The sequence below is a fragment of the Saccopteryx bilineata genome, chromosome 3 (assembly GCF_036850765.1).
Source record: "Saccopteryx bilineata isolate mSacBil1 chromosome 3, mSacBil1_pri_phased_curated, whole genome shotgun sequence".
Taxonomy (NCBI): domain Eukaryota; kingdom Metazoa; phylum Chordata; class Mammalia; order Chiroptera; family Emballonuridae; genus Saccopteryx; species Saccopteryx bilineata.
Window position 1 is genome coordinate 68028905 of NC_089492.1, and position 13684 is coordinate 68042588.

The 13684-nt window shown below is 39.6% G+C and overlaps 1 protein-coding gene and 1 pseudogene across 9 annotated transcripts in view; one reads left to right on the plus strand and one right to left on the minus strand.

Moving 5' to 3' along the window:
• The window catches only part of LOC136329795 (beta-1,3-N-acetylglucosaminyltransferase manic fringe pseudogene), a 32343-nt pseudogene extending 31271 nt beyond the window's left edge, over positions 1 to 1072 (plus strand).
• The window catches only part of NCOA2 (nuclear receptor coactivator 2), a 315226-nt gene that overhangs the window by 187823 nt on the left and 113719 nt on the right, over positions 1 to 13684 (minus strand). The gene's annotated exons all lie outside the window — the stretch shown is intronic.

The following is a 13684-nucleotide window of genomic DNA, read 5'->3' on the forward strand; positions in this document are numbered from 1 at the left end:
GATTTGGGAACATATAACCCCAGGTTCAAATTCTAGAGCTACCCACTTGTCTATATGACTTTGATTTAATCTCTACGAGCCTCAGTGTTTTCATCTATAAAATAGGGATAATTTCTCCCTCCCAAGCTGATACTAAGAATTTGATAGTAGAAAATGTTTAAGAACAAGCAGAATGTAGGTATGTAAGAACTTCCTTTTTAAAACACCTTTATACTTTTTATTAATTTTTTGAGAGAGAGAGAGAGAGACATCAAAATATTTCCATACTTTATTTTAAAAGAATGTCAAGAGCAGGTGGATGGCTGGCAGAGACAGAGGTGGAGGGTTGTGGACGCCAAAGCTCAGTCTCTGCGGCCAGAACACCGATTCATACCTCTCCCCTCCTCGCCTGCCCCCGATGCCTGTCAGACTTTTGCCTTTGCTGGGGACCCTGCCTGACCAGGCTCCCCTCTCAGTCCAGTAGGAGTTTGGGGGTTGAGCTATCTGGGGTCCCAGGGCCATAGAGGGCCGGCTCCTCTGGGATTTGGCAGAAGCTCTCCTCACCTTTCTGTGCATGGGGCTCCGCCCTTCAGTACCACTTGAACCTATCCCCAAAGAGTGAGCAGAAACCCCCAGGCTGCAGCTTTGGGGTATCATTGCAGTCAAGGTGACCCGCACCTTCTGCCGTTCTTGCCTGGAGCTGCTGCTCCGTATGTGGGTCTCCAGGATGAGAGAACAGACATTCGTTTTCATGAACAGCCTCCAGGAGAGACTGGGGCCCCACAACATGCTCAGCGACTGCTCTGTGGAGCAGAGCCACCAGCTCTGCCCTGCAAGATGGCTGCTGAGTTTGATGCTGTCTTGGCCACTGGGCTGAGGTGGTTCTGCCAGGTGGATGGTGACAACTATGTAAATGCAAGGGCACTGCTGAAGCTACTAAAAGCCTTCCTGCGAACTTGTGTCTACAAGGCTGGCCTAGCCTGAACCGGCCCAGCCACACTTCGAGCACCAGCCCCCCAATCACAGGAGGCTGGAACAGTTCTGGTTTGCCCCTGGGGGTGCCGCTCCTGAATTAACCGCAATCTGGCTCTGAAGAGGGCCCCATAGCTAGCAGCCCTGCTCTGTGGGCTACACAACTGAGTGCAACCTTGGTAGCCACCAGCAGCCCAGCCTCCCTCTTCTATTCCCGCCCGGACATCCTGCAGGGCACTCCTGGAGCAGGTCCCCCTGCCATGAGTCTTTGAGGGGTAGCTCAACCTCATTAAGCTGCAGTCCCCTCTCCTAGGAGAAGGACCCCTCCAGGTTTCTTTCCCCACAGTGTCTCCTCTACCAGGTACTTCCTGGTGCCCACAGCTGGCAGCCCAATGACCCCTGAACTGCTGGGCAACTAATGGTTGAGCTTAGGCCTCTGGTTGTCCCTTGCCTCCCACGATAGTCCTTAAGTGCCCTGGGGCAGTCCCTGGCAGGGTCTCTGAATGGTGGGGAACCCCAGGATTGGATGGTGCCTGGTGGTGAAGGCATCCCAGGTCCCTGGAATGTGGACTGGAGAGCCCAGGGACAAGGCAAAGGCCAGAGAGCCCCCAGGGGCTGGGCTCCCATGAGCCCTAGGTGGCTGAATTAAACAGGGTGGGGGCCACTGAACTGGGCTATGACTCAGGAGTCCTAATCCTCCAGAGAATCACATGGTGGGGGGGGGGGGTGGCCCTCAACCCCAGATCTGGTCCCTCAGTCACTTTCCTGAGCCAGGCACTAGGCCATCCACTCCTGGACCCCTGGTGGGGTCCCCAATCACCAAGGGGACCCAGGTGGAAAGGGGGCAGAAGGCAGGGTCTTTGGAAAGACTGTTGTCGCTGACCAGTCTCCAGCTCCTTGCTCCTCACCCTTTGCTTGCAGAACCCAATTTTGTTTGGACGATCAGCCTGCCCAGATCACATGGTAGATCGTAACAGGCCCCAGCTGACCTTGATCCTTTTGCTCACTCCCCAGCTTCGCTTGCTGTTAGGACCTGCCATGTGCCCCAGCTCTGCCTGGAGTCAGTCAGAGCTCTGCCTGTTAGTGTGAACGCAGCAAAGCTAATAGGGAGGATTGTGGGAAAGGTTTTGCAGCCCCTACTCCGCCTTCTCACTATGAATGTGGGTGCGAAGCCAATCTGGGGTAGCCACCTTCCTGCCATGAAGGAAAGGCCAAGACAACCATCTATGCCTGTTTTGTCTAGTATCTGGTTCTGTAAGAAAATTAAAGTCTTATTTGTTCAAGCTTAAAAGATAAAGAATGCCGTTAAGCATTACTAGAAGATACATAAAACATGACTATGAGTTACAGTATAATCACTCAAAGTAAAAATTTTAGAACCAGATTTAACCAGTGATTTAAGAAATAGCATAAATTATTTAAAAAATTGAAAGCATATTTTATAGCACTAATTAAATTATAACTTTATATGTGCTTTAAAAAGCTATAAAAAGGAGAAAAAAGGAATAGCTATGAATGAAACAAATTTGAAGTAAATAATTAAGACCTCTGTGTTTATGGTAAATAATGTTAATTATATCACTAAAAACTCACAAGCTGCTGGTAATTTTATGTGTGGATCGTGTAGAGGATCTAGCTGTAATTTCCCCTATGGAAAAAAAAAGTGGGGAAAACCTGAGAGAAATGCTGGCCTAATTTTTTAACACTTTGTAAAATGTTAATGCATGTCTGTTAATTTAGATCATAGCTATTTGAAATAAAATATAGTCAACATGAAATAGAAACTGTACTTCAATATAAATCAAGCTTTTAAAATGTAATTGAAAGGATTTTCTATTCACTCTCAGAAATACAGAAATATGATGTTTTTCTAAATAAATGAAATTTGCTTCGAATTGAACATTTTCTTCTCTTTGTATGAAAGTGTCATAGCATTTATTATAGGAATTTTAGGAAATTCCTTTTTAAGATTTTTTCTAATTGAGTAAAACTTCTAAAAGTTATTTTTAAAGAGGGGAACATGAAAAAGAAAGTGGGCTAGCCCCTTTTCCATCCTTCAAAACAATATAGCCAATGTTACTAGAACATCTAAACACAAACCCCATAGAATGAAATACCTGTGTAACCTGATCTGAAGCCCAAAACAGATTATCTTCATTTCTGTTACCTGCATTTTCCCTTATTAATTAGTCAGTCAGACAGTTACTTCTGATAGGCTATACAACTTAGCAACTTCATGGGCTTTCCGTTCTGCTGGTAGCCACAATGAGAAGGGTCAGTAGACGGTCGCTGGGGGTGGGGGTGGCGCACACAGCAAGCCCAGTACTAAACCCTGTCACATCCTCACCCACACTTAGAAGGTTAGCTTGAAAATTTATTTTGATATTACTAAATTTGGAGGGCAGAACTTTGATGGCCTGTTTTAATTTTTTTAGAACAAACTGTGACAGGCAAACACTACCAATGACAGATGGTGCCAGCACCCCAATTCTGCCCTTATCTAGCTAATTAAATGAGGTGCGCATCACTAGGCAAGTCGCTGGCTCTCTTAGTGCCTTCCTTTCCCCATTTCTAAAATGAGATTATAAAAGCAACTACTTAATAAGTGTTTTTTTTTGAGGGTTATGTGGGTTATTATGAAAAGAGCTTAGGACACTCCCTGGGGTAAGGACAATATATACACTAGCAATTACAAATGATCTTTCAGTTCCAAGAACTTTCTCTTCCATTTGTCCTAGAATTCAAAAAGGACCTGTATTGATAATACTTGGTTCTACATCCATGTCTCTGTATTGAAACCACACTGCTGATTGGCCTTTAACTATGAACTTTAATCAATATAAGTAAACAGTACATGTAATTAAATAGATGACTTAAACATATGTTTTAATTTGTATTTATGTCCTACTTTCTATCTATTTGGGATTCCATCATAATTACTAATCTTTAGTAATAGAGTAATATTATTTTAAATAAAACAGATTTATATATTTAATGACCTATTAACTCAGAAAAGTTATATGTACATATATAGGCAATTAAAATATTAAAAATGTTCTGTGAATAAATGAAAAAATAAAACATTAACTGACATGTTGCTGTATATAATGAAAAAAAATTTAATGAAGTAGGATGCTTTTAATTCAGTTTCCTTCACATCCCTGATTTATATCTTCTGAGTACTTTCTTCTAACAAAGCTCATTTTGCAGTATCTGATGGGATCAGCTAATCATAACTTTCCGTTCTGATATCAGAATTATTTTTCCCACTTAAATAGTAAGAGGTGGCACAAGATGTCTTTGCAATTGTTACAAGATCCAATTAAAAGCAGATGAATTGAAAGACATAAAATTCTATTTCTCTATACACCTTACGGCCCAGTATATAAAATTTGAACGCTTTGAAAATAAAAACTGGTTTATTCTCGACTTCAAATCAAAGAGAATTTAGACACTGTCCCAGTAGAGCCCTAGTTCTACGTAGATCAGGCGCCCCTGATTCCACTTCCCCGTGCAGTGGGACACTCCTGCTTTTTCAACAGGGCTGGCAGCCTCTTCAAGACTACTCTTGAGACGGCTGTGAGGATTCTACTTATCAGTGCAGACACTCACTGCCACTGCAGGAAAGACACAACCAGACCAACACACAAGTTACGTAGCTGCAAGAATCACACAGGCAGTTTATTACTCACACATCCTTTGGCGTGCCTGGGTACAGCTTAAGGGGGCCCTGTCGGCGTGCTCCTCTCAGAGCAGCGTGGAGACAGTCCACGTTCACGTTCGAGTCTGGACCACTACCTAAGAAGGGGGCCCCTCAGCTTTAGTACCTTTTCTGGCCAACACTTTCTAACAGGTGTCAATCTACAAGATTATCATCTCAAACCACCTTTTGGGGAGTTCCTTGCAGGGAGCCCTTTTTATGTTAATATACTGAAATGTTACATCAAGCCACTTTTAAGATGTTCCTAGGGTAGTCTCTTGTCTACATTAACCCACTGAGTTATGACATTAAGCCACTTCTTATCTATATGTAACCTCACAAACACACTAACTGAGCCCTGTGTGAAAGGCAGAGTTTATCATATCTGTATACACTATATTAATTCTTATCCAGATGTCATAACTTTATTTAATTTCTTTAATTGCTTTTAATATTATATCCTAATTATTTTTATATATCTTCCATGTTTTTCTATACAGTGTGTCCGTAAAGTCATGGCGCACTTTTGACCAGTCATAGGAAAGCAACAAAAGACGATAGAAATGTGAAATCTGCAACAAGTAAAAGGAAAACCCTCCCAGTTTCTGTAGGATGAGGTGGCAGCATGTGCGCATGCGCAGATGATGATGTAACACCATGTATATAGTGGAGCAGCCCACGGCCATGCCAGTCGAGATGTGGACGGTACAGAGGAAAGTTCAGTGCATTCTGTGGCTCGCTAAATTCAAATCCGTAACCAAAGTGCAACGTGAATATCGGCGCATTTATAATGAAGCGCCACCACATAGAAATAACATTACTCGGTGGGATAAGCAGTTGAAGGAAACTGGCAGTTTGGTGGAGAAACCCCGTTCTGGTAGGCCATCAGTCAGTGACGAGTCTGTAGAGGCTATACAGGATAGCTACCTAAGGAGCCCTAAAAAATCTGTGCATGAGCCCACATCGAACTGTACTGAATAGGTATGAAACTGGGGGAGTTTTCCTTTTTTTGGTGCAGGTTTCATATTTCTATTGTCTTTTTTTGCTTTCCTGTGACCGGTCAAAAGTGCACCATGACTTGATGGACACACTGTATTTCTACATATTTACTATAACCTTCTATTATTGCAACAGACACCATCAAAACTGACTTCACATTCTGACATGGAGTTTTTAAGGCTTTAAATTGATACAACACATGCAAAAGCCAAGAACTGTGTCTTGCCCAAAGTAATAGTAAATGTTTTTCCTTTTCTCTTTCTACCGCTCAAGCTAACCTATATTTATCTGCTTCAGAACACTGTAAAAAGTTTAACTACCTCATGAAATCTCCTTATTATATATGAACAAATAATCAGGTATGTTACTTTCTCAATCAGCTCTTTAAACTTAGTAGGAAACAGTACCCTTAACAGAAATGTCAGTAAAAATAATGATTTAATTAAAAAGAACAATGAAGTAAAAAGAGCACAATAATCTAAAAAGATCACATTTATCAGAAATAAATACTAATTGTCTTATTTGCTATCCCTAGAATGAGAAAGGCTCAAGAAGGAAGCAACTGCTTGGCGCCTGATGTGGCAGTCCTAGACCCCACAGGGACTTGAGGACAGCCACCGTGACAGAATGTCGGAGGGGACGGTAGCCAGTGCAGCAGAAGCACTTGGCCCTGTGGTTGAACAGCTTCAGTGATATGACATAGTGGTTTGAGAGTAGAAAAGAGGTCATTTTGTTTTTGTTTGGTTTGGTTTTTTCTTTTTAAAAATAAGGAGAAAAAAATAAGACAGGAAATAGATGAAGCGAACACACAGGACAGTTTAAAGCAGTATGCACTGGCATTTAGGATATGATAAAATTAAAATAATTTAAAAAGACAACAGAAGTATTTTACAAAAGGCTATCATTTTATATCTTCAAGAGACTTTAAAGAGAAAGTCTGAACCTGACCTTGGCACATTATATAAATATGTCAGTGAATAAGTTCAAAGAAATAACAACTTTTGTGTTCAACAATAAAGATTGTATGAAACGTGGATATTTTGAAGCAGTAGCAACATTAAACACTTAACTTTTACATTCAAGAAAATGTACATATTCCAAAGTATCTAGTTTCAAAGAAAATCTAAAATCTAGGTCAATAAAATAAAACTACGTTAATAAAATAAAATCTACTATCCCGTATTGATAAGACACATTGACACAGAACCAACCTAATCTGTTTCTTTTAAGATAGAGGAATTTTACATTCTATTCTGTTCAAATATAATAAATAGCACAAGTAACCACCACATGGTTCTCAAAATATAAGGTCTACCGGAAAGTTCTGTCCGTTTTTGGAATAAAACAAAATACAAATTTTTCTTACCGTCAATAAACTTTATTAAATAATATAATTGCCATTATTAATGATTTCTTGCCAGCGTGAGGGCTATCTGTATATTCCATTTTTGAAAAATGTTTTATCTTTTTTTTTTTAAGATTTTTTCATTTTAGAGAGGGAGGAGGGGAGAGAGAGAGAGAGAGAGAAGGGGAGGGGGAGGAGCAGAAAGCATCAACTCCCATATGTGCCTTGACCGGGCAAGCCCAGGGTTTCGAACCGGCAACCTCAGCGTTCCAGGTTGACGCTTTATCCACTGCACCATCACAGGTCAGACCTGTTTTATCTTTTGATGCGAAAAATTTAACCAGTGCTTGTTTGATATCTTCTTCATTTTTGAATTTTTTGCCCTTCAAAAATTTTTGTAAGGACAAAAACAAGTGATAGTCGGAGGGTGCTAAGTCCGGGGAATATGGTGGATGTGACGGACATGCTTCTGTAGCATTTCTTCCTTGTTGAAATTCGTAAAAATTACAATGGCATAAATGAACTTTATCAGTAGCCATGGGTACACTATCGCTTCACACATAAGACTAACGTGAATCAACTTTGCTTTAGTTAATTTGCTACGTCAGTATGTATACATTAAGTGATAAAAATAGAGAGGCACACATGCGCCAAATAAACATGTACTTACATGTCGAAACTTGTGAAACGGACAGAACTTTCCAGTAGACCTTATACATTAGTTCAAACTATCTTCTATTTGCACACTCTATCTTATAACCTAGGAAATAGAGGTTGATTGTCTGGAGTATAATAAAACCACCATATAAAAGGAAAAATTAGAAATCTTGATCAAATAGCTTTTTTAATGAAAAAGAACTGAAAGAAATGGAAAGATCAACTGTTTCCTTTTGGCCCCTGCCTGTCTGTTCTAATTGAAGCCAGCAGTTCAATAATTATGACACAGTTGTTTCTTTTAAAGCTATTGTTTTATAGTTTAGTGAAAGACAAAAGCCTCAGAGTTCATCAAGGCACTATGGTAGGTCTTTAAAAGCTTCCGACACCTCTTTTCACTATAGCTCAAGCTGGGCTGTCACACTCGGCGTTTTCAGTCCTTTTCTCCGTTCAAGGAGGCACAATGAAAAGTGGCTCCAGTTCGCCGACCCGGGAGGTAACACCTTTTCAGTCTTTTGCTTGAGGCCAGAAAATTCAAAGTGTATAATTTCTGCTTATGAAATTTACGTCCCTGGCACCAAAAAGGCCAACATTATTGGTTAAAAGAAAGCCAAAATTTCAAATTAATGGATCCTAAATCAATTCAGTATTTTTGAATACTTCAAAAAGTAGTAGTAAAGGCAAACAAGTTTATAGACTATGGCACAAAAAAAATCAACCTCGCATGGAGATGTGTACTTAAGAGATACTCCAAAACTGGACTACGCATATTTATAGTATGAAGAAGGTGGTTCGATTCCAGTTAGCTGTTATTAAACACTACATACTTCTTACTCTTCCTTTGCTCTTTTGAGTGGGAAGGCAGACGTGTAGCTGTGACTGGGCAAAAAACAAACCAACCAACCACATTTCCATTGATTGTAGGTACCCATGAATCATTCATGAAGTAGCATATAGTGCTTGGACAACCTAATGTGTGGAATTAAGCTAGTCACAATTTGTAAAGTTCACTGTTAACATCTCTGGTTTTCTACCATTTTCCTGTGCCTCAAGCTAGCAATGAAAGTCTCATTGGAAACATCTATATCCTAATGCCAAAGAATGACAGGAAAAAAAAAAAGCCCTACTTAATTAATGTTATAGATATAGAAAATTTTATAAATAAACGCTAAATTTATCCCTTACAACTAGATGTTGTAAAACCAGTGGAGACTAACATAAATGATTTGAGCTTCAAAAATAAACTCTGGGTGTTTAATGGAAGCAGACTGATTTTATTTGCTATTTTAACTTGAAAGGGATTTTGGCAAGGTCAGCAGACTCCAACACCTGCCTAGAAAATTACATATGTCTGTCACTCTTCTTCCAAAGTGAAAGAGAACAGCATAGTTAAAAATCCTACTAACTGACCCCAAATCAAATGCCATATATTTCAAAAGTTACTGTGTTAGCACTTATGTGAAATTCTGCTTATCAGAGACCATCTCCTTAAAGCTAACAAGTCTACTATCCAGATGAGTAGAATATACAAGTTTGAACTGAAATCTGTAGGACACTAACAAGAAAGCAGAACACACATTTTCTAATCTTCAAACCCCGTCTCCCCAGCCCAGGCACACATACCACTGGCCCTCAGTGCAGAAAGGCAGGGCTGAGAAACTCCACTCTGTTTCAAAAGGGTCTGAGACACTACCTTCTAAAAGACACACTAACTCAAAAGATCTATGCACGGTATACACTCGTAATACTCATTTTAATAATTTCCAAAAACTATTAGCTATGCAAACAGAGAAGTCACACTTAGAAACTTTTAATTAAAGAAACAAATGGTGCTCTCACAGTAAAATAGCTCTCCAATGAAACTCAACTCTTAAAATCCAAGAAGCATCCTTACAAATTTTATTTTTTTATTGCTGTCTTTAATTCTAAATTTTGTTGTTCCAGTATTTGAATTAACCAGAACAATCAGGTTATCTCCTATTTCTGCCATATTTTTCAGCAAGGCACTATGCTTGCTAACATCACTTTGTTCGTCTGTGACCATGGAAATAACAAGGCCAGCATCCTAAATGAGGACCACCTGGATTCTGTGACTGTCTCTATCTCACTAATCACAGTATACCCATGTCATGAGGTGTGTACCTTACTCTAAAAGCACTATTAACACCATATAAACAAATATATATTTACAACAGACAGCTTTTGTTGTTGCCTTAACCTCTACTTGTACAGATAAAGACTTTTGGTAGAAACAGATGTATGATTTACAAGTCAATGCTGTTTTTTTTCTTTAAAAATCAGAAAACCAAAATTAATTGTAAAAATATTAAGCAAGGAAACATGGAGTAAAACTTGCACTGACACTCCTTCCAGTTTAATAACTTCTGGTAATCATTCTGTATATTTCCCAAAACCTGCAGCATAAGCTAACACAATATAATAAATATTTCTGAAAGGAAGGAGTCAGAAAGGAGGGATGATTTGAAGGTTAAGAGGAGGGAAGAGAGACGGGGGTTAATGGTGTTGAATGTATTTAGTTTTTTTGTTTTGTTTTTTGACAGAGACAGAAAGAGACAGAAGGAGGGACAGATGGGACAGACAGAAAAGAATCAGTTCTTCACTGTGGCACCTTAGTTGTTCATTAATTGCTTCCTCATATGTGCCTTGATGGGGTTGGGACTCAAGCCAGCGACCTTGGGCTCAAGCCAGCGACCATGGGGTCATGTCAATGATCCCACACTCAAGCCAGCAACTCTGTGCTCAAGCCGGATGATCCCGCGCTCAAGCTGGCAACCTCGGGGTTTCAAACCTGGGTCTTCTGTGACCCAGTCTGACACTCTATCCACTGTGCCACCGCCTGGTCAGGCTGAATGTATTTAGTTTTATGTTGAAAACTAGGCCAATCTGTTTATACTAATGTGTGTATTAAGAAGCCCTGGATGGATTGCTTGGTTGGTTAAAGCATTGTCCTGAAGCTCAGAGGTTGCCAGGTTCGATCCCCAGTCAGGGCACATAGAGGAGCAGCTCTATGTTTCTTCCTCTCTCTCTCTCTCTCTCTCTCTCTCTCTCTCCTCTCTCATGTGCGCACACTAAAATCAATAAATAAAAAATTTAAAAAAGAAAAGAGAGAGGAAAGTAAAATAGTAAAAGTGCTTTAAAAATTGACCTGTCATAGAAATAGTTTCCAACTGATGGCTGTGTGTCATTAACACCCACTGGAGGGTCATTTCAGCAGACCAGGAAGCTTCTTTTGTTGAGTTCGGCAGGCCAGCTCCACACTAAGAGCAGAGCAGTATGCCCAGGGGAACTAGGATTAGGGTTCTAGTTTGAGTAGAGGGTATTTTGCCAGCTGTCAAAATACTTTTCATTTTCCCAAAGCCTACTGTGCTGACATTTGAAAAACATTACAAGAAAAGTAGCAATACAACTAAACCTCAGCAGAACTGGCCTAACGCAAATAATATATATTTAAATATTATAAACTTTTATTTAGATTAACACTGATTTTCGGTGAACAAGTGCTCAAAGCCTCAGATCTGTAGCTCAAATCATGCTTCCCATCGTCATGGGAATTTACATATTTTCCAGTTACATCGTATATCTATCTAACCACAAAGTTATCTCACATCTATGAGCAAGGAGGGAATTCAAAGTTCAAAAAAATATGCATTTCAAATTACTTATAACCATGTCATAGCCAATACAGATAATTTCTTTTGTCTTAACGTGGTTAATATAATTTTTGGTATTTAGTATATAACAAAGTATACTAGTATCACAAGAAGTATATTTTGCTCTGATTCTTTGGGGGTTTTTTCAAGGTTTTTTTTTTTCTTTTCTTTTTTTTTCAGAGACAGAGAGTCAGAGAGAGGGATAGATAGGGACAGACTGATAGGAATGGAGAGAGATGAGAAGCATCAATCATCAGTTTTTCATTGTGGCACTTTAGTTGTTTATTGACTGCTTTCTCATATGTGCCTTGACCATGGGCCTTCAGCAGACCAAGTAACCCCTTGCTGAAGCCAGCAACTTTGGGTCCAAGCTGGTGAGCTTTGCTCAAACCAGATGAGCCCGCCTCAAGCTGGTGACCTCAGGGTCTCGAACCTGGGTCCTCCACATCCCAGTCCGATGCTCTATCCGCTGCGCCACCGCCTGGTCAGGCTATTTTGCTCTCTGATTCTTTGGAGAACTTCCTCCCTCTCACTGCCCATTAGTGTTGAAGTGTTGGGCTCTACCTAGTATGTGTGAACAATTCTCCCCTCACTATGTCCTCCTACCCCAAATCTTCGAGTGCACAGAAAATAAACTTATAAATAAACCTAAAGTATCTATGAATCCACAGTGAGTTCAGATTTCCATACTGAAGGAGAAAAACCACATTTCAAGGCTATATTGTCAAACAGATTTATTTAACGTTTGCTCCTGTTTTGACTATCAATTCTAAGAAAAGTTTATTGGCTAACTTTAAAAATGCTTAAAATGTGAGACTAGAATGGAAATATTGATGTAGCTATAGATTAAGAAGCACAGTTTGGTCTGCTAAATGATTTTTTTTTTAATTCAAACCACAGAAGTCCTTTCCCACATATGCAAATCTGGAATTTGCATTTACACTCACAGATAAACCTTTTGGAAAGTGTGAGGAAGTATATATAATTAATCATATTTTCAGTTCAAAATTTTAAGATGTATCTAACCACGTTGCCTTCGAGGACACTCTGTCCACAATATTATATTTTTAAGACTCAAAATACTTTCTATATAATACATCTTCCTCAGCCTTGAAAAGAAACTAAATATGGAAAGCTCAAGTTCTCTTTCAGCCAACTCTGCTCTACTCCAAAGATATGCTGCTTTACTCTTAAATAATTTAAAAATTGTACCAATATATGAATTATTACATACTCCAAGATAAAGATTCTGAATAATTCTATAGTCACTATATTTCATACAACCTGTTTTCTGTAGGAAAAGTGTGACAAACTACAGATGCTGGCTAAAAGGGCAAGGGATAAGCATGCTGACTCACGGCACGCCACACTGACAATGGAAGGGAACCCTCGGCTTTCCCCATGGGCCAGTCCCCTACAACATGAGTATGACATAAACATGCAGAGTGAAAGTTTAAACTGTGTAGGTGTAATTAAATTTCAAATGAGTCGACATGTTCCATAGTTTGAAATAAAGGTTAAAAGTTGAGGCCTGCTAATGAAATATAAGCAAAACAATGTCTGGCTTTTAAATTAATTTTGAAGTCCTCAAATATGAATATGATTTTCCTATATTACACTTATTGCCACAAAATATGCTTATATTTAGGGCTACTTAGGTGGAAAATGGAGCTAGGTGGTTAAGATCAAGGTCTTTGAAGTGGCAAACTGCCATTTACTTGATATGACCTTGGAAAAGTCACTTAACCTCTCTCTAAGCTTCAATTTCCTTATCTGTTCTTCTGAAGATAAGTGAAGAGCACTTACATTCCGACACACAGTCAGAGAGCAACCAGTCACAGCCGCCTAGCACCATCAAAACATGCTCTGCAAGCTGCACTTGCAAATTACGTGTGAATGAGAAATGGTGGTATAATTCCAAAATTTTACTATAAAAAGAAACCCTAAAGGTCAGATTTAGTTCTTTCTACAAATGAAAAGAATCATGGCGGCAGAAAGAGAAACCAATGTCTAAAGAGAAAGCAAACACACAAGAGAACAGGACACAAGAACCCAATATGCTGGAACGCCAAAAGCAAACTGCCAGGGGCACAAGGCAAAGGGCGGGCAGCTCGCTCCTGCGCTCTCCGATAATGCACTCAAACGTCACATAGAGGACAGAAAAATTTTCCCAGATTAGAAACAGAAACCCAATTAACTTACATTTTATACCCAGTGACAGGTAGTGGGAAAATTTTAACTTATCTGGTTTTCAGAGATTAAAATGGACAAATTTCAAACCACTTTGTTCTTTATAAAGTTGTCACAAAACCCATCTAATATGGTAGCATAATTTATTAAGAAGGTAAGAAGCTCCCACACCTG